This window comes from Bidens hawaiensis, unplaced genomic scaffold, assembly GCF_021521415.1.
Source record: "Bidens hawaiensis isolate Kalapana, Puna unplaced genomic scaffold, B.hawaiensis_p1.1 tig00071911_1, whole genome shotgun sequence".
Taxonomy (NCBI): Eukaryota; Viridiplantae; Streptophyta; class Magnoliopsida; order Asterales; family Asteraceae; genus Bidens; species Bidens hawaiensis.
The window spans coordinates 8143-29896 of NW_027502579.1; the positions used below are offsets into that span (position 1 = coordinate 8143).

Below are 21754 nucleotides of genomic sequence, written 5' to 3' on the forward strand. Positions count from 1 at the left end.
TATAATTCACCTATCCCGAAGCATTAATACTTCGTATATATCACTAAACATTATATACGTCGTCTATAATGTAATTCCCGATCCGTTCGGGTTTCAATAACCGATCATTGATTAATTATAATTCCAATACTATTCACTATATAATTGAGTATGATTCATACTGTGTACCATATATATTCGTGTCAATGTGCTATAACTCATATAATCAATATTAAATAACACGTAAATAGTATATTCCGGCTAGGGTATACCTGGAGTTGCCGGAATCGTTACACATGCAGACTGGTTTCATCAACATCTGATGTTCTAAGTCAACCATGGATTTAAATTTTTCAAACCACAGGTTCCAACTCGCAAACGTATCGATGATATTGATCCAAGGACGGGTTGGAGGAAGTTGGTTCTTATAGTAAATCCACCAAAGACTATGAAGTGTGTGCCGGTGAAGACGCTGAATCAACATATGTATTTATCTTTTAACCGCTGATACTACGACAACGGAACTGGTGAGGCCGTTATTGTCTTGGCTAAAGGATTAAAGACTGAGCTGATAAAGATCATCGATCCAATGTGGCTCGTGATCTTGACTGAGACCGAAAACGACGTGCTTTTCAAGAATAAGATTTTATTTGAGAGCCCTGAAGACTATAACCGAGCAATGCAGTTTCAATGTGTTGTTCGTGTGTGTCATGAACATGGTATTCACAGCTGCAGAGATTGGCAGAGCAAGCGCTTCAAGTAAATTAAAAACAGAGAGCTCAAGACGAGGGGGTGTCTGTTAGTACACTGTTTGCGTCTCGAGTCTTTGTATTTATCGTTTTGCATTTATCGTTTAATTTAATGTAAAACATATTTATATTTAAGCTAGTTCGTTAGTTGTTGCGTCTAGTTCGTTAAGGACGTTTAACGAACTAGACTATAAGGTAAGTTCCCTCCTGATTCGTTAAGGATGTTTAATGAATCATTGGTGATTCGTTATGCCTGTTTATTTAATGTGATGTAACGAAGTGGGTGGCTAGTTCGTTACGGAATGTGTAACGAACTAGACCCATCTTCCTATTTATAGAGGTTCAGCCTCTGCATAATTTAAGTTTTGAGATTTATATATCGAAGCTCTGTCCAGATCCTCACTCAAGCTTTACCGTAATATTATACATACACATATATACAATTAATATTATAACATATAATATAGCATATAATCAATAGCAAATATGAACTAGATCCGTTTATAGTTATTTAACGGTTTTACAAGTGGTATCAGAGCAGACGGCTGCTCTCGTTGCATCGATTAAGGTATTAAAATCTGAGTTTATTCGTGTTCTTCGTGTTCATCGAGTTTTGGTCAGATCTAGAGTAAATTAATATGTTATTGGTGGATTTGAGGGTGAATTCGTGTTTATTGATGGAAGAGGTAACTTCCTGTGTAATTTGGTGTTAAGTTATAATGTATTGAATGATTCACCATCGAAGAGTATGTTACTTTTTGATTCAGTTTATGATGATTTAGTAATTGTTAAGTTAATTGGATGATGGATTCATGTTTATGAATGTAATCCGCATGTTCCTGTGGATTTTGGTGGTTAATTATGGTGAATTGAAGATTTCACCATTGAAGAGCATGTTACGGGTTGATTTAATTGATGTTGAATCAATGATTGTTAAGTTAAACTGATTATGGATTCGGAATCGCGATGAAAATCCGTGTGTTCGGGTAGAATTTCATGATTTATGATGGTGTTTCGATGATTTCACCATGGATGATGCTTGGATTTGCAGATTCTGGCCAGATCTACTTTTTCCGGCCACTGTAACTGAATTTTCCAGTGAAAATTGTTTTTCCGGCGAACAGTTCAGATCCAACAACCTAATTTGTTATGGTACTGTAGCTAATTCGTTAAGGAAGTTTAACGAATCTACTGTAGCAATTCGTTATGGAAATTTTAACGAATTAAGGTAATTCGTTATGTTGATTCGTTAAGTTAAGAATATAACGAATTAAGGTAATTCGTTATGATTCGTTAAGTTAAGAATATTACGAATTAAGGTAATTCGTTAAGGAGATTCGTTAAGTTAAGAGTATAATGAATTAAGATAATTCGTTAAGTTAATGGTAACGAATAAAGTTGATTCGTTAAGTGTGTAACGAATGAGTGACTGGTTGAGGAATGGTGGATATTTATAACGAATTTGAGTGTTAATTTATAACGAATGAAGATAACGAATTGGAGAGGTGATTCGTTAAAAAAAAATTCTTGTGCGAATTTTTTTTTAATACTCCTCGTACGTGAGATTTCATTCTTGAAAATTTTGGTGAAAATATTTATTTGTCGATAATTTTCGGTTAATTTTTGCGGGAAAATCGGGAAAAATTTTCTTAATCGAAATTTTTCTGGGATGTTCCTAATGTATTGGGTACTCTTCTCTCAAATTTTGGTAATATATTTTTCGGTCGACTTTTTACGCATTTCAATTGGCTGAGGGGGAGCCCGCGAGTAATTTAAGGAGGAGTTTGTTTATGAACTTTGAATGTTATTCAAGACCTTCCTGAATTTGTCAAGAAAAGGGGGAGATAAAACTTTCAATTGAGTTTATTTAGCATATATCTTCCTACATTTGCAAGGTTTCTTGAAAAATTACTGCAATTCGGGTGGTAATTCATGGCGACAAAGCTACGTTTGAATGAGTTCAAGACTTCAATTGTTTTTCGGTTGGTGATTGATTTGTTCAAGATTGAAACCTGACTATGTGGGATACGAGTGTCTGTCCGTTTACTTCTTTCTGAGGGACTTTGATCCTGACTATGTTGGCTACGATATACGGCGGATTACTTCTGTTGAGGGGGACGATTCTCGAACGGGTTGATCTTATTGAAGAATATACGTGTCTTCTCATTGGATTGAAGAATTTGATTGTTCTGGATTGATTAATAGAGGCTGGAACTCTGAATCATATGCCCAAACATTAGTGCATCTTTGCGAAAGAGATGCGGAAGAGCTTCTAGAGTATATTTGGGATACACATTATCAAGAGAGGGAAAACCGAAGTGAAAGATGTTGAATGATCGGGTTGTTCATGAAGATGTGTGACTAGGTTAAACGTAAAGATATGTTTTTCTTTACCGGTGCTAACGGATTGCTGATGACTTGTTGCTGATTGTTGAAAGATTGAACCATATCATACGCCAATGGATGATCACGATGATCTCCAAGAGTTGCTCACTTTGAGGGGGTGATCTGATATGAGAGGCTATAGGTTGTTGGTTTGCTGAAAGATTTAAAGATTGTCTGTTTGCACAAGAACGAAAATCATCAATCAAGGGGGTGTCTGTTAGTGCATGGTTTTTCGATTGGTGATTTGTAGTTAAAGTATTCAAGATTAAAGTATTCGATAGTTACGGAAAAGGGGGTGTCTGTTAGTGCACGGTTTTGGTGTCTGTAGCGATCGAATAAGTTATAGGTTGTCTAGTCTTTGTATTTGATGTATATTTATTGTAACATGGCCCATTCTCTATGGATTGTATAGTGAATGAGGCCCATTCGTTGTAGGCTAGACTAGTTTGTTAAGGTATAAGCCCATTCGTTATGGAAGCATAACGAATGAGGGCTACTTCGTCAAGATTATTACCATTCGTTATGGAATCATAACGAATGGAGTCTAATTCGTTATAAAGATATAATGAATTAGACGTAACTTAACGAACTAGAGCATATTGACTATAAATAGGCTAATACATGCTCATTTCTAAGGTGATCACACATATGAGAGATGTGAGAGATCCTAGATCTAAGTTATTATACTCTCCATAAGTTATTATGTATTTATCTCCATATTTATCAATAAACCGTATATATCGTATTCGTGTATGTATTGTTTATCGATGTATCGACGCGGCTAGATCCATGGAAGGTGTCAACAGGAGTGCTAATCACACTAGAGATGGTTGTAAGTTTGGAATAAACGAACACTTAAAAAGTTGTAAAAAATTCATTTAAAGACAAATCACACCCAATTTCAAGCATGCAACTAAACAACAATCTCATATCATTTAACAAAGTAGTTATCGATTACAAATCTGGTTAACTGAATAATCCGTTCTTCGACATCAACAAATTTAAACACACTGACATATATACACTTAGCATCAACAAATGTAAACACATGGCACTGGTAACCAAATGTTCCTTGCCAGTGTGACACAATCATGAACAGGTGTATGCTTCATCGACCTAAACAAAATAACAAAATCTGTGAAACACGTTTCACAACAATTGGCTGATTAATCTTTCTCAACAATACCAAACATTAATACTCAAAAATAAAAAATCAGTAACCACAATCATTCAGTTCTATTACATGAGAAAATGCTAAAAATTTACAATACTCTACACCCCGGAATGATTCAAGAGTATTAGCCGCTCATCGTCTTCGTTAGATCTTCAATCGTGATGACAAAACACCATTTACAATGATAACTCGATGATTGGATGGTCTGGAGTTCGTATAAAAGCTTCTGGAAATGGTAAAGAGATCATGGACATGCTCTTTCTCAATGAACAAAGACTCCTAGCTTTAACGAAGACAGTGAAAGAGATGAAAGCTAGCTTCGTGACATTAATGAGCAAATTCAAACTCAGACCATTCAGTTGGGGTTCTTTCCCCCCACCAACACCACAACCACCTTCCGGTGGAAATGGCGGTTTTGGTGGCAACCTATCCGGAGGAGATTTGGGGGACCCTTTCTCCCATCTCTTCTAATATGCTCGTTAATAGTCCAAGGGATTGTGCTAAAGACTAGTTTTAAGGATTTATCTGGCATAACCCGATTATTTGTCATTTTATTTAATTTTATTTTATGTTTATGTGATTTTATTTTATTTTTTTTAGGATAAGTAATGTAATCTTAGGACTTTTAGAGAAATAAAGTTTGAATTATGTCTTAGGGATATGAATTGCACACACTTAACCACCCACCCTAATCATGACTAAGAGTCAAACTGAAACATTGTGACAAAGTCAAGACACGACCGTGTATTCCCTTAGCAAGAGCCGTGAATTGACAAAACTCATCAACTCTTCAATTAATGCAAAATTCTGGACTTACATTTATGACACCCACCTAACATGGTCGTGTTTATGTCACCTTGGTCATGTTTTGCCCTTCTATGTGTCTATAAATGGCTATCACTTCTCATTAATTTGACATGCTCCTTTTCACACATTTCCACCAAGAAATTACCATGGAGACGAGAAGATGGAGGCCAAGTTATGGAAGACAGGGTGAGATGCCCATAGATGTAGTTAGGGAAACATTAACATGGCGCCACAACGGAGAAACCAAGAGATGCATGATATGGTTGGAACACTAAGTTTCGAGAATTATCGTGTAGCCGAAGGACGGCGAAGCTAGAAGACAGCCTCGAGTGGTTAAGGGCTGAGCTCGCTCGTTTTAACAGGAAACAAGCCGAGAGGGCAACCCAAACCAACTTCATGTCAGGACCTGCCCATATGCAAACCTTGTTTGCAGGAGGACCGGTTTTATTCAAGTAGTTCAGTTAAGTTTAGGATTCTTTTCATTTATCACTTGTATTCTTCGTTTCCTTTGTTTTAATGTTCGTGTACTCGTATTCCAAATCAATGAAATTTCATTTCTTATGTTTCTAAATTGACATAGCTAATTCATTTAGTCCAAAATGGTCGTGAAACAAATCGCAAGATTTGAAAACGGTTAAAAAAACAAAAACGGGAGCAGACCTGGTCAGCACGGTCGTGCCTTGCTGACCACGGACGTGTCGTACGAGCCTTGTTAGTGCACAATTTGGTGTCCGTAGTGATCGAATAAGTTATATATAGACTAGTTTGTACATTTAATGTAAAATGGCCCATTCGTTATGCAACATAAAGAATGATGGCTTATTCGTTAAGGTATTACCATTTGTTATGAAGTCATAATGAATGCTGTCTAATTATTTACTAAAATATAACGAATGAGGCTAACTTAATGAATGGGAGCTTTGGCCTATTAATAGGTAGATCCTGTTCATAATTTAGAGAGAGATCCGAGTTTCAGTTATTACAAGTCGTTACCATGATGGATTCTTTCTAGATATAAGTTATTATTCACCATAATGTATTCATCCTATAACATATGAATAAAGTATTATTTAACGTATCGATCTGGTGTTTATCGTATTGATTTGATGTATCGGGTTAGCGGCTAGATTTGGCCTCGTATTAAAGTTTTCTCAAGCCTGATGGTTTTTATCTTCTAAAAATCATCCTATTTCACTTTTAACCGCAACCTCTCAAATCCAAGGAGATTTCAGGTGATTTTCCATCCATTATTCCATGATTTCTCGTGACAATCATCAAGATATGTCAACTTATTTCTTTCAATCTCGTTCTAGGGTTTGAATAAGACCCACTTCACTTTCAATTCAGTTATAATCCAAACCCTAGATTCAAGTTCCACTAAATTTGGGTCAGATTAGGACTAAATAACATGTCTAAACATAGTTTACATGCTTTGAAAAGATTAATTGGTTTGAAAAACTGAATGTGAACTAGTTTAAACATGATTTTGAGTCCAATTTGGTTAACTTTTGGTTCAGTTTGGGTTCAACCCTAACAACCGACCCATGACCGAAAGCATTTGAAAGTTTGATGAGCCCGGTTGACACGCACGTTCGAGACTTCATAACTCTGAATCTGTCCACAGGCCTTCATAACTTAGCACACGCCGTGCCTTTCCTCTGGAACCAATATTAAATTTTCAAATGTAACTCTCTTGACTCATTTTATTTAAATAGGATGGCCGGGGTATAACGATGAGGAGTTCGAGGAGATAGTTCACCCATCGTTATCGTTCGCGTGTACTGCACGAAGAAATATAGAGGCTAGTGAAAAAGTCAAAATAATTAAAACCTGGATGGAATATCCCCTCTACTACGTGTATAGGGCAACACTCAGGAGCATGAATCAACATGTGAGGTATAAGGGAATGACTCGTGGGTCATGGCAACGCTTCCTAGGAAACCAAAAAAAAATCAATTAGTGAGTTGACCATTGAATTCCTAGCTTGATTCAAGCTCAAAGAAAACCCATTATACCAAGGGGATCACTTTGAAAACGACATAGTAATTTTTAGGCTAGGAGGTCGGTGGGTCAGGACCTCGTTCACAGTGTTAGGTGTAAATTTGGGAAATTTACACACATGAGGCTTACCTCAGGCTACACATTTGAGGGTGAAGAGGGAAGTGAGAGGAGACAAACAGATCGTATAACTGATAGAGCAAATGCATGGAGATTATTGATAGGTAACCCGGACCCACTATTCAGGTACATCCATCGTATCCTTAGCTAAACCATCTCATGATCACTCTATTTGACCATCTTGATGGGGAGATAAGATACATGAGGGAGCAGATGGACAGGCACTGGCCAGCAGAGGACCAATAAGTGTGGTATGATCTCGTAATACCCATGACCCGGTTGACCAATTTTCCCCACGTTGCTTGGTGAAGTTTATTGATACATTTTTATGTTTGTGTTAGTCATGTTGGTTGTTAAACAATTTTATTTTCGTTGCTTGGTGTAGATAGACATTGTTGTTGTTATTGTTGTTGTTGTTGTTGTTGTTGTTGTTGTTGTTGTTGTTGTGAGAGCCCTCGCGTTGCGGTGGGACACAACGGGAAGTAATGGTCGGCTTAAGATAAGTGGGACACTATCATCTTCGTTCATGTCCAAGATGACAAAGTCCACTAAGAAGATGAATTTGTCGAAACGAACAAGCATGTTCTCGACCACCCCTAGGGGGTATTTCACAGAACGATCAGCAAGCTGGACACTTATACCGGTAGGCCTCAGCTCGTCTAAACCCAACTTGAGATACACATAATACGGCATGATATTAATACTGGCACCAAGATCCGCCAGCGCATAAACTACCGTATCATCACTCAAGATGCAGGGAATCATGAAACTCCTAGGATCGGACATCTTCTCTGGTAACTTTCGCTGAAAGACTGCAAAGCAACTAGCACTCAATGGGATGGAAGATACCTTAGCTAACTTCTCATTATTGAAAAGAATATCCTTAAGGAACTTCGCATATTTCGACATTTGAGTGAGTGCCTCAAGGAATGGAATGTTAAGGTGAAGCTGCTTTAAAAGATCAAGGAATTTGGAGTTTTGCTCATCGTCTCTATCCATGCGGAGTCTCCCGGGATATGGAACTCTAGGTTTATAGACTCTCTCTGGTGTGCTGGGTAAATGCTGGTTTTCGGCCTGTGATGTACTTCCTGGACTGCGCCTCTGATGCGCCTTGGCCGGCGGATACTCCAACTGAATCTCCTCATCCACCTGCTCCTCTCCATCGACTGCAGGCTCCTCAACTCATCATCCTCCAGTCGCCTCCTGAATCACGAGCTCGTTGCGTGTCCCTGCACTGCTCCTCATCGTCAGAGCCTTTGTAAATCTCTTCGGGTTCTGCTCGGTATTGCTCGGAATTGTTCCTGGTGGCCTCTCATTCAGACGATGTAGGTTCCCAGCTGGATCTACACAGAAGTATCTCGTAACACGAGGCTACGGAATCCCCTACGTATATGATACGAGTGTTGATACGAAGAACATGTAAATCACACGCAAACACACAAACACAAAGGAATACTTGTTATATTGCGATGTCGATAACCAAAGACACCAAACGCGTAACACCAAATGTCACAAAACACAGTCGTCAATGTTCTAATGAAAAAGCCGAAGTTAGGGAATATATATTACGACAACTTCGCCTAACATGCTAGGCGAAGTTGTCCCTAACTTCGCTACCCTCACAATTTCGCCTAACATTAAAAGCAAACTAACACGTTCAACACAATAAGAACAATGTAACGATTACAGACACAAATAAACACGAGATAAATGAACTACTGGCATCATGCACCAACAGACGACTTGCTATTTCTCCCATATGCCCCTCGAAATTATTAATTGACCCTCCCTGATTTCTCGAGAATGACTTATGCTCCCGAAAATTTTCTTGGGTCTTTTTGTGACCGGAGTCCTCTCGAGTCATGAGTTGTGATGTCGGTCCCTTTGGATAGCTCACTAACTCACTGTTGTAACCCACACTGAAGTGTTGACAAGAAGGTTAACGACCTACTACTATTTGTAAAGAGCAATAGAGTATTAAAGGAAGAATCAGTAACACTCTAAATGTTGCACAACGGACACTAAAGTAACAAACACACACAATTAACTGAAAAGATTTCCATTAATATTATGACGGATATAATGAAAATCGATTAGGGTTTAAAGGTGGAATGTCAGGATCTATGGCAGCTTTTCGTACAGGAGGGAGTCTGCCATCAAATCACTATATTTTTCTTGTGTAGCGTGTCTCATATCTTTTTAGGCGTGCCTTAAAATTTTCTTTTATAAGCCTGCCCTGAAACATGACATTCCTTTTTAGAAACCCTAATGATTAATACAATCATATTCAAACGTATTACAATAAATGCTAAGTGTAAACAGGTCTTCGGGCAAGCTTTGCAGTATTTGTCTTTAGCGATCAGACCTGGTAACGATTAAGTGTGCTGGGAACAGTTCTCCGAGCAAGCTTTACTTAGAATATTTTCCTTAGAAAATATTCACCTAGCATACTTCAATCCTCTTGACTATATCAAACTTTGCTTTATAAAGTCCTAAGAGCAAACTTGTTCTTCAGAGATCCCTTCAACCTTTTTTTAACTTAACTTATTAAACAAACCTAAGTGTGTTGGTAACACTATAGCTTGCTCTGAGTTGAACCTTGCTCATTAGAAGTCCTTAAGTAATTTCTTTAACAACTTCTTTCAAGCTTGCTAGGACCACTGTTTATTAAGAATAAACCTTGCTAGATTTACCAAACGACTTGGTTTTAGCTTGGTTTATTCAAGAATTTGCTATGAAACAAATCTTGCTTGACTTTGAAGAACAGCCTTACTAGACAAAGTGAACCTTGCTCGGTTTATCACTTAAGAGGAATTATAGAAGATAACCTTGCTGGGAAAGCAAAATACCTTGCTAGACTTAGTATAAACTTGTTAGGAGGCCTAAGTTTGCTCAGTTTCCATACTTAGTCATTTTCAGGGAGGTTGAGAAGATTCCAAATTTCCTTCAGTCTTTTCTCATCCCAACATGTGACAACATATGTGTCTTTTGTACCATCATCTCCTCTTAACTGGGCTTCTTCTTTCCACCACTTGCTCCGTCACCGGAATCCTGGAATAGACTCTAACGCTGCTGGAAGCCGTAATGATTTCCGTTCCTCCTGTTGGAATTTTGATTGCCTCTCCACCCCAAATTATAGAATTGAAATAATTTTTATTCCGATTCGGATTACTAACAAAGTCAAACGCCTCCTCCTGGAAACCTACGGGACACTGAACAGTATCATCCCCTAAGAACGCCTTTGATAATAAACCCTAGATAAGACCTTCCTAAGAAAAATATTTTTTAATTGTCTTTTAATAAATTAAACTACTTGACCTAAATTACTTTAACTAAATTAATTAACGGGACTGGCGGAACTGAAAGACAAAACATTCCTAATTTAGAGACTTAACTGACAATGGAGAAAACGTCTACCTAGGTAAGAATCAAATTGACGGACTAACAAGCTAATTGATTAAATGATATCGCGACACCAGTATCTAAAGATAACACAACTAAGGTTCGCTCAGGAAAGCTAGGTCACCTCTCGGTCTCACCAACAAACCCTAACTTACACTTAATTGATTTTAAAAACAAACTGGAAAACGAATGCTAAGGTGTTCTAATGTAGACACTCCTCTTGGACTCACCGACACACGAACCTAATGGAAATGAATTCTACACAATAAAGGATAGATGAACAATATGGTTTAACACAAACTAGGTCAACTAATCGCTCATGAACCCAAACCCGACAAGAACTGAACCCGCTTTCGCACAATCCTAATCCTAACAGGCAAAATCTATGAGACGAAGTTACTTCCTATCACCTCTCGGTCTCTAATAAGGTGCTTACCCACTGAATTATATCAATCAACAATCTCAATAAAATCCTACGGTTATACCTACCGCAAACAAACTCTAAACACAAAGTAAAGACTTGAGCATGCAACTATCAATCAAAACCAATTCAATTAATCGAAGCACGAGATTATGAGATAATATCAATAATACGGGCAGCCTCTAAACACAACCTAATTCAACATTAAACGAAATTTCAATAGCAATTCAAGTCATATTAACCAAACAATCCATTCAACTCATCAAAAGTGAATAATAATCATAAAACCTAGGTAGAACTAAGAAGTTTGGCCAAGCATTTTTTTTTTGGACAGCAGCTATAGCTCAAATTAAACATCATATTAATCACCAAAACATAATCAAAATCATTCAACAAACAATTATGATCATACACAACTCAATCCTCAATTTAATTGCAAAACAATTCACTTTTATGATCAAAATCAAAAGAGTAATGAACTAAGAACAAGAAAAAAAAAAAGAATATGGGTGTTATACTCTTGTATGGGTCTGAGATGTTTGATGTAAATCGACCCCTAGCTGCTGTCCCAAGTCACCTTGGCATCCTTCTTCTTCCCTTGATCTCAAGAAGTTTGAAAAATAACTCTCCCTTGTGATTGCTGCTGCCGATCGGCCTCTAGGTGGTGAGTTAGGTTTTTTTTTTCTTTTTTGATATTTTATAAATAATAAGCATGTAAGGCTTTCTCCTATTGGTCTTGGGTCGGGCCTTGAGTTTGGTCTTCAAAAATTGATCATAAAGGCCTTTTTCGTCTTCCAAAACCCGGTCCTTTTCTCTATAAAACCCGCAACCTACGAAAGATATAAAACTTTGTAAGATCATGTTAAAACAAGCTAAAATCATTATTTATTAGCTAATTAAGCAATTAAAAAGATGATAAAAGGTGCGGAAAACAAGTGTGTTTTACAACACATCAAGTGTATATATGGTTCTTCAATTGTTTTTCCATGAAAAGTGAGGAATCCGATTAAATTGCTATGTCTCACTGAAAAGGCTCTCCCATATCTAACCAGAACAATAATCGGTAGCGGGTACATGGCCATTTCTATAAAAAAATGGCTCTAAACCTCTCTAACCGGTGGAGGAATATAAGTCGTCGGACCCATCATCACCATCAAGGTAAGGAGCTTACGGTCCCATGTTGCCCTGGTATCTCGGTGCTTGTTGTTGCTTGTTTCTGGGAAACTGGTACCGTGGGTACTGATATTATTGTGGTTCTTGGTTACTTTATGGATATTAGTACTGACCCCCATGAGCATCCTCAAACTCGTCTTCATCTTCATTATCAAGATCTGCATCGTTCCATATGTTTCAATTCTCAACCCTTTTGTCACCCTGATTAACCCATGGCTCCTCTTCTCTGAACTCTACTGGCCCGTGATGATTTAGTGGAGCGAAGCTAATTGATCGGTTATCATCAAAGTTCAATTGTCTTCTCTGGTTATGGTTACCCCCTCCACAGTTTTACATGGCTTCTGTTACAGTTGACATTCTGGTTTCTGTTTGTTGGTGGGTTTTTTAGAAGATCGGGTTGTTCTTGGTTCAGTGGTTGATCTTGGTTATCGGGTTGGTAGTCATTCGGGTCTTGATTTTTTATGTTACTTATGTCTTCTGATTTTGGTATTGAAGTTGTGGCTTCTATTTTTCGGTTTAAATGGGGTTTCAGAGCTGCTCAGTTTCTATTTGCTTCTTTTTTTTCAATTTCTGGATCAAACTGTAGTGGCTATTTCTCAGGGTGATATCTTGTCTCCATTAACGCAATTATTGGTTCAATGACACAAGAACCTAGTCATAAATGATGATGAACACAACCAGATAAGTGATGCAAGATTCGATAATCTACAACACAAACTGTTTATACAATCAATTGATAAATCAAACAAGATTAAATAACAAAACTCAATCAAGTTCTTAATCATTAACACACATAAAAACTTATTAAAGTTAGTTTACCTAAAACCCTAGCCTAAAGTGAATACAATGGTTTTAGCCTTACATCGTCATCATGAAAAATTCGCCTATCTGATGAAAAGATGGAAGCATGTGATGAACTGGCGAACAAGAAGCTTTGATATGGTGCAAATTTGTCCTAGGGTTCCTCTCTGATTACCGGAATAGAAGATAGGTCGAAATAGGGGCTCAAAACTGATTATATTAAAGTTAGGTTTAATTTTCTCGTCATGTGTTGGTTCGCGTCACGCGAACTAGTCGTGATTATATTAACAGTGTTTTTCTTTTCATTTAATTCTTTGCATAGGAAAACGTGCTGATGTATTCCGCTCTTGTAAGTATCCTTAGCGTCCGAAATGTTGAAACGCATAAGCACGCTTGAAGTACCAAAGTTCATAATATATTAAAACTAAAACAAAGCAATTAATATAATAAAACACCCAACTATTACCCAACCATTAAGAGCATAGATATATTCTTACTCTTCCCAGATAATTATCTCTTTTTTAATGTGAATGAATTGATCATCTTCATTCATACTGATTATGGATCTAGTATTGCGATTATTGTTGATTAGGTGTGATTACGGCTCAATATGTGTTTGCATGTGTTTTGAGAGAGAAATTAGGCCGAGTAACGAGACGGATCTACCAAAATAACTGAATTCATTAATTAGAAATAAGTTTACAAGGTATATATAGGTCCCGACCCATTCTCAAAACAAGCATAGCATAAGGGTCCCATTCGCTACGCCATGAGCTACACAGATCCTAGCGAATGGCCTATAGTAACTTAAATATATACGCTACCATCCCTAGCGAATGAACTTTCATAAATTAAAAAAGAGGTCACTTGACTATCACTAATGACCAAAACAGTTAAACAAAGACCGAGACGATATAAAATGTATCAACATTTACTTTAACCCACCCCTATATATATATATAGGGTAAGGATCCTAAGAGAACCCTTTGCAAATTGAGAACTTTAAGAACCATTTTGGACCACTAAAAACACTTTAAAAAAATATTTAAAAATATCATAAAACAAAAAATAATAAAAATTTTAAAAAGTAAAAAAACCAAAATTCTTATATTTCATTCCGGTTTTATTAAAAAAATAAAAAAATAGAAAAAAAATAAAAAAAAACGTCATATTATACGCATATGTATAATTTTATATAATCTTTAGTTACGTAATATACACATATGTACAGTATCATGTATCATAAATTATACACATGTGTACAAAAAAAACATTTAAATGTACATATATGTATATATTATACATATGTGTATATAATTTAGCTAAACCGAGTTTTTTTATGAAACCACGATGATAAAATAAGAATTTTGGTTTTTTTACTTTTTTGATTTTTGTGTTTTTTTTATTTTATGATTTTTTTATTTTTGGGTTTTTTGTGGTCCAAAATAATTCTCATAGTTCTCAATTTCAAAAAAGTTTTCTCATGATCCTGATCCTATATATATATATATATATATATATATATATATATATATATAAACACACACATACACACATATAAGTTTTCAAGACCAAGTATCTTGTAAAAATTAAATAAAAAAAACTATTAAAAAATATGTTAATACCCTTGAAATCTTACCATTTAATGCAAAAAAGTATATTCTATTAACTATGCCAAGTTTTATGATGATATTTTGTTAAAGTTTTTTGTCTACGAATAACTAAACAAATATAGAAAATCAATCATAAATGATAACATTATGTAAAAAGTACTTTATTCACCTCATTATAAACGATTCATTTGAAAATTAATATTTTTAATCTTTTTCTATGTAATCATAAAATTAATTCAAGTAATCATTCGCTTTTGACAAAATCTTTGGAATTAATTACTACCATAGAAGGTAATTAATGGTGAAATATTCCACATTAATGAAATTTTTACTTATAAGAACCAATACCAAAATCATTGAAAGCCACACACAAACTTCTACAATTGCATTGCCTCTTTTTCATAACTGTTGTCATGCCAAGGACCAAAGTGAAGCTTGCTTTCATAGAGAACAGCAAGGCAAGAAAATGTTCCTTCATGAAAAGAAAGGAATCTTTAACGAAAAAGTTGCATGAGCTTTGTATATTATGTGACGTCGTGGCATGTCTCATCTTATATAATCTGTATGAACCTGGACTTGAGTTGTGGCCCGATGACATAAATGTTTTCCAACATGTTCTCGATCAGTTCCAGAATAAGTCAGAGATAGAAAGGACCAAGAATATGTTGAATCAGGAAACCTATCTCAAGGAAATGATTAACAAGGTTAAGGAGCAGCTCAACAAGCAGGTGATGGTGAACCGCGATATTGTGAAGGAAAAGATAATGTCGAATTGCTTGAGTGGTAAAGTCTCAGTAGCTGACTTGAACCAAACAGAGTTGAAGGAACTTGTGTCCTCGACTCGTCTTAAGATCTCAGAAATCAATGAAAGGATGGAGCTTCTCGAAGGTGATGCCGCTACAGAAGCCGCCCAACCACAATCATAGTAGCCCCAACCACTGGAGGTTGTGGGTGATAGTAGTGATCAAGTTGTCATGGTCTAGAAAAAATAAGAATAAATCAGTGTTCCTAATCACCTTAATCTAGTTAGGGTAAACATGGTGTCAAACCATAAGGAGTAAGCGGTTAGTGTACTGTGTAAATCATTCTTAACATTATGAATTAGTACCTTGGAGTGCTAATCACACTAGTGATAGTTGTAAGTTTCGAATAAACGAACACTTAGAAAGATGTAAAAAATTCATTTAAAGACAAATCACACCCAATTTTCAAGAATGCAACTAAACAACAATCTCATATCATTTAACAAAGTAGTTATCGATTACAAATCTGGTTAACTGAATAATCCGTTCTTCGACATCAACAAATTTAAACACACTGACATATATACACTTAGCATCAACAAATGTAAACACATGGCACTGGTAACCAAATGTTCCTTGCCAGTGTGACACAATCATGAACAGGTGTATGCTTCATCGACCTAAACAAAATAACAAAATCTATGAAACATGTTTCACAACAATTGGTTGATTAATCTTTCTCAAAAATACCAAACATTAATACTCAAAAATCATAAATAAGTTTCCACAATCATTCAGTTCTATTACATGAGAAAATGCTAAAAGGTTACAATACCCTACACCCCGGAATGATTCGAGATTATTAGCCATTCATCGTCTTCATTAGATCTTAAATCGTGATGAGAAACACCATTTGGAATGATAACTCGATGATTGGAAGGTCTGGAGTTCGTATAAAAGCTCCTGGAAATGGTAAAGACATCAGGGACATGCTTTTTCTCAATGAACAACGAGTCCTAGCTTCAACGGAGACAGTGGAAGAGTTGAAAGCTAAGCTTCGTTACATTAATGAGCAATTTCAAATTCAGGCCATTCAGTTGGGGTTCTTTCCCCGACAACACCACCACCACCTTCCAGTGGAGATGGCGGTTTTGGTGGGAACCTCTAAGGAGGAGATTTTGGGGACCCTTTCTCCCATCTATTCTGATATGCTCGTCAATAGTCCAAGGGATTGTGCTAAAGACTAGTTTTTAGGATTTATCAGGATTAACCTGATTATTTGTTGTTTTATATAATTTTATTTTATGTTTATGTGATTTTATTTTATGTGTTTTTAGGATAAGTTATGTAATCTTAGGACTTTTAGTGAAATGAAGTTTGAATTATGTCTTAGGGATAAGAATTGCACACACTTAACCAACCACCCTAACCATGACTAAGAGTCAAACTGAAAATTGTGAAAAAATTCAAGACACGGCCGTGTATTCCCTTAGCAAGAGCCGTGGATTGACAAAACTCATCAACTGTTCAATAAATGCAAAATTTTGAACTGACATTTATGACACCCCTAACATGGTCGTGCTTATGTCACCATGGCCATGTTTTGCCGTTCTATGTGTCTATAAATGGCTATCAATTCTTATTATTTTGACATGCCCCTTTTCACACATTTCCACCAAGAAATTACCATTGAGACGAGAAGATGGAGGCCAAGTTATGGAAGACAGGGTGAGGTTCCTATAGATGTAGTTAGGAAGTTAATGTGTTTACGCGAGACAGTTGAAGAATTGGAAACATTAACGTGGCGCCATAACGGAGAAACCAAGAGATGCATGATATGGTTGGAACACTATGTTTCAAGAATTATCGTGTAGACCGAAGGACGGCGAAGCTAGAAGACAGCCTCGAGTGGCTAACAGCTGAGCTCGCTCGTTTTGACCGGAACCAAGCCGAGAGGGCAACCCAAACGAACTTCATGTCAGGACCAGCCCATATGCAAACCTTGTTTGCATGAGGACCGGTATATTTAAGTAGTTCGGTTAAGTTTAGGATTCTTTTCATTTATCACTTGTACTCTTCGTTTCCTTTGTTTTAATGTTTGTGTACTCGTATTCCGAATCAATGAAATTTCATTTCTTATGTTTCTAAATTGACATAGCTAATTCATTTAGTCCAAAATGGTCGTGAAACGAATCGTGAGATTTGAAAACGGTTAAAAAACGAAAAACGAGAGCAGACCTGGTCAGCACGGCCGTTCCTTGCTGACCACGGCCATGTCGTAAGAGCCTGATGGTTTTTATCTTCTAGAAATCATCCTCTTTCACTTTTAACCACAACCTCTCAAACCCTAGGCGATTTCAGGTGATTTTCCGGCTATTCCACCGATTTCTCGTCACAATCATCAAGATATGTCAATTTATTTCTTTCAGTCTCGTTCTAGGGTTATATTAAGACCCACTTCACTTTCAATTCGGGTATAATCCTAACCCTAGATTCAAGTTCCACTAAATTTGGGTCAGATTAGGACTAAATAGCATGTCTAAACATAGTTTACATGCTTTGAAATGATTAACTGGTTTGAAAAACTGAATGTAGACTAGTTTAAACATGATTTTGAGTCCAATTTGGTTAACTTTTGGTTTGGTTCGGGTTCAACCCTAATAACCGACCCATGACCGAAAGCATTTGATAAGTTTGATGAACCGGGTTGATACGCACGTTCGAGACTTCATAACTATGAATCTATGCACATGCCTTCATAACTCAGCACAGGCCGTGCCTTGCCTCTGGAACCAATATTAAATTTTCAAACGTATCTCTCTTGACTCGTTTTCTTTATTTAGGATGGCCGGGTATAATGAGGAGGAGTTCGAGGAGATAGATCACCCATCGTTACTGTTCGCGTGTAGTACACGAAGAAATATAGAGGCTAGCGAAAAAGTCGAAATAATTAAAACCTAGATGGAATATCCCCTCTACTACGTGTGTAGGGAAACACTCAGGAACGTGAATCAATATGAGAGGTGTCGGTTGTGACATCCGGCATTTTTAGGTTAACTCTGTTAACTAAACCCAGTTAAATCCTGTTGACTATGTCTATAAACTCAGTTAGTTCTGTTAACTATGAGTATGAACTCTTGTACATGTGATGTCATGTATGCGTATATTTAAGTCAACGTGTCATTGGTGAATTAAACAAGGATAAGTGACTAATTATAACTAGGATAATAAACTCGTCTTGCATGTTATAATAAACATGTCATATAACATGTATGATAAGTATAATGTGCTATGTGATTAATATGTTATATTATGGTTATTACATGATGATGTGATTGTAAGTAAGCTAAATGATTAAATAGGTTATATTGTATGTCATGTAACATGTTTATTATTTAAATGGAACCTTAGGTTATGTTACATAGGAAATGTTTATTAAAATATGTAGCATGTCATACATGAGTTAATAAAAATTAACCTAAGTAATTTTATTCATTAAATCAATCATAAAGGGTTGTTAATAACAATGAGGTTACAACTATTGGATGCCAACACCTTTTCCTTTCCCTTTTCCTCTCTCTTTGGCCATGATACTCACACACACACATACTCTCATTTTCTTTCATACAAACAATCATCTTCTAGTATTTTCTCCGTAACACAAGAGTTGGTGATTTTGGTAAACAAGGGTTTAAGCATTTGATCAAGCAAAGTGAGTAAATTATTATGTTTATATGTTTCTTTTTCTTTTAATACATATGAACCTTGTATCCAAATGGTTGGATCATGAAAGGGGATGATCAAAGTTTGATAAGTAAAAAGGATTTTTGTATGTGTCTTGATTAGTATTTTTGAGTCTTTTATAAATACATGTGTTTTTACTTTTCTTATGAAATCAAATGGATAAAAATAAGACATGAAATTTGATTTGGTAAGAATGTTTTTTGTTGATTTTGAATCATAAATGTTTCTTGATGATTTTGAAACAAAAGGATAGAAACGTTGTGATTTGTAGTTGATTGTGGTTAAAACTGTTTATTGGCAGATTAGATGTTACGGATTTGGATTGTTGATAACTTGATGATATGTTTGAGTTTTTGATCGATTTTTGATTCTATGAACATGTACTTTGAATCTAGTTTTCAGAAAGTCCGAAATCTTAATTTTTGGACACTGTTTGAATACTTTTTATTAATTTACAAAATCAGGATGCAAATCTAAATTAGAGAAAATAATTCTGAGTTGAGTTGTAAATTTCATAACTTGATGATAAAAATAGATATGGATATAATTCTACTTCTAGGATGTTTTAATTGAATTAGGAATCTAGTCCAATTGGTCTTGCATCAATTGGACAAATATGGAATTTTTGACAAATTTTTGATTACTGCTGTGTTGTTGTAGAAATATAAATCATGTTGTTGTAGTATATGAATATTCTGGACGAATTGGTAAATCCAAAAATTGTGAGAAAAATATATGTTGAACCTAATACTGATGTGTACATGTGTGATTTATTTGGTAATTTAATTGTGAGTTTTGATTAATGAGAAAAATCGGTTTAGGTGGTATAAATTGTTAAAGGTGATAAAGGTGTTGGTTGAATTGAGATAATTGCAAATTGTGATATGTTAGTTGTGGTAAATTAGAACTTTGACTTTTTAAGTCAACTTAGAACTAGTTGACTAAATAGTTTCTTGCTTGTGATGTTGTGAAAGTGTATTGATCATAGAATTGCAAGGAATATGGCTAAGTGTGTATACTTGATGATTGATTAAGTGTGACTAGAATTATAAGGTAAACATTCTAAGTCCAACCTTTTTAGTCAAAGGTCAATATTTTAGTCAAAGGTCAAAACTTTAGTCAAAGTCAACAAAAGTCAAACTTTGGTCAAAAGTCTTTTTAAAAACAATGGGAGATTGTTGGATACTAGTGGTTCTAGGAACGATCCCACAAGTTACTTACGTACTTGCATTTTTAGGGTCTTAGCACGTGACGCATTTACTTCGGTCGGATTTGTGTAATACCCGAAGCACCAACAAGGTGAGTTTACGGCCCCACTTTTATACCTTTCCTTCGGGGGGGAAACATGCAAAACTGTTTTACTTTACTTGCTCTAAATCTTTACACAACCGTTTGGTTGCTTATAACGTAGTGTTTCTTTGTCATGGAAAGTCCTCACAAACATCGGACCGTTAACTAAGGTTAACTGGCGTGGTAAATTTAAATAGTACTATTGGGTTTGACAAACCCCACCTGCATTATTCTCGACTGGAGGTCGAACGGGGTGTAACTTTGACCAAACATTGTTAAGTTTTGGCAATACTTGACTTGAGGCAATAACTAGTCAGCTTCGGTCGTGATGGAAACATAGCACTATGCGGCAACGAGTTAACTAAATGTAGTTAACCATGGGCCACTTTTATTTATAAATATTTATGAACTGATAGAGTATAACTTACTTTGAAAACCTGTGATCTCACCAACCATATGTGTTGACTCTTTTTAGCATGTTTTTCTCAAGTCACTAGCAAGCACTTGGATTAAGATAACATTGCATGCATGGACTCGCATTGGTTTAAGTTTGAAAACATTTATTTGATATTGGTTTTGCGCTTGTAGCGCCATGAATTATTTAAACTTGTTTGGGAGATGGCTCCCGCACTTTGTTTAGCTTCCGCACTAGCACTTAAGTACTCTGAACATTTTATTTTGATTTGTTAAAACTTTTAAGACCATGTAGATGTTGTTTGGTGTGATTAATGTGTTCGGATCCTGGTTTGTCACCCCGCCTTACGGTAAAACTCCGTTAGTGGAAATTTGGGGGTGTGACATCGGTCATGGCAACGTTTCCTAGGAAACAAAAAAAAATCAATTAGTGAGTTGACCATTGAATTCCTAGCTTGATTCAAGCTCAAAGAAAACCCATTATACCAAGGGGATCACTTTGAAAACGACATGGTAATTTTTAGGCTAGGAGGTCGGTGGGTCAGGACCTCGTTCACGGAGTTAGGTGTAAATTTCGGAAATTTACACGCATGAGGCTTACCTCAGGCTACACATTTGAGGGTGAAGATGGAAGTGAGAGAATAGAAACAAATGGTAAAACTGATAGAGCAGATGCATGGAGATTATTGACATGTAACCCGAACCCATTGTTCAGGTCTCATGACCACTCTTTGTAACCATCTTGATGGGGAGATAAGATACATGAGGGAGCAGATGGACTGGCCAGCAGAGGACCAGTAAGTGTGGTATGATCTCGTAATACCCATGACACGGTTGACCAGTTTTCCCCACGTTGCTTGGTGAAGTTTATTGATGCATTTTTATGTTTGTGTTAGTCATGTTGGTTTTTAACCAATTTTATTTTCGTTGCTTGGTGTGGA

General features: G+C 36.2%; 1 pseudogene; it reads left to right on the forward strand.

The window, feature by feature from the left end:
* The first annotated feature begins 15035 nt into the window (after positions 1 to 15035).
* On the forward strand, positions 15036 to 15548 carry LOC143605903 (agamous-like MADS-box protein AGL80 pseudogene; annotated as a pseudogene).
* Positions 15549 to 21754: the final 6206 nt, after the last annotated feature.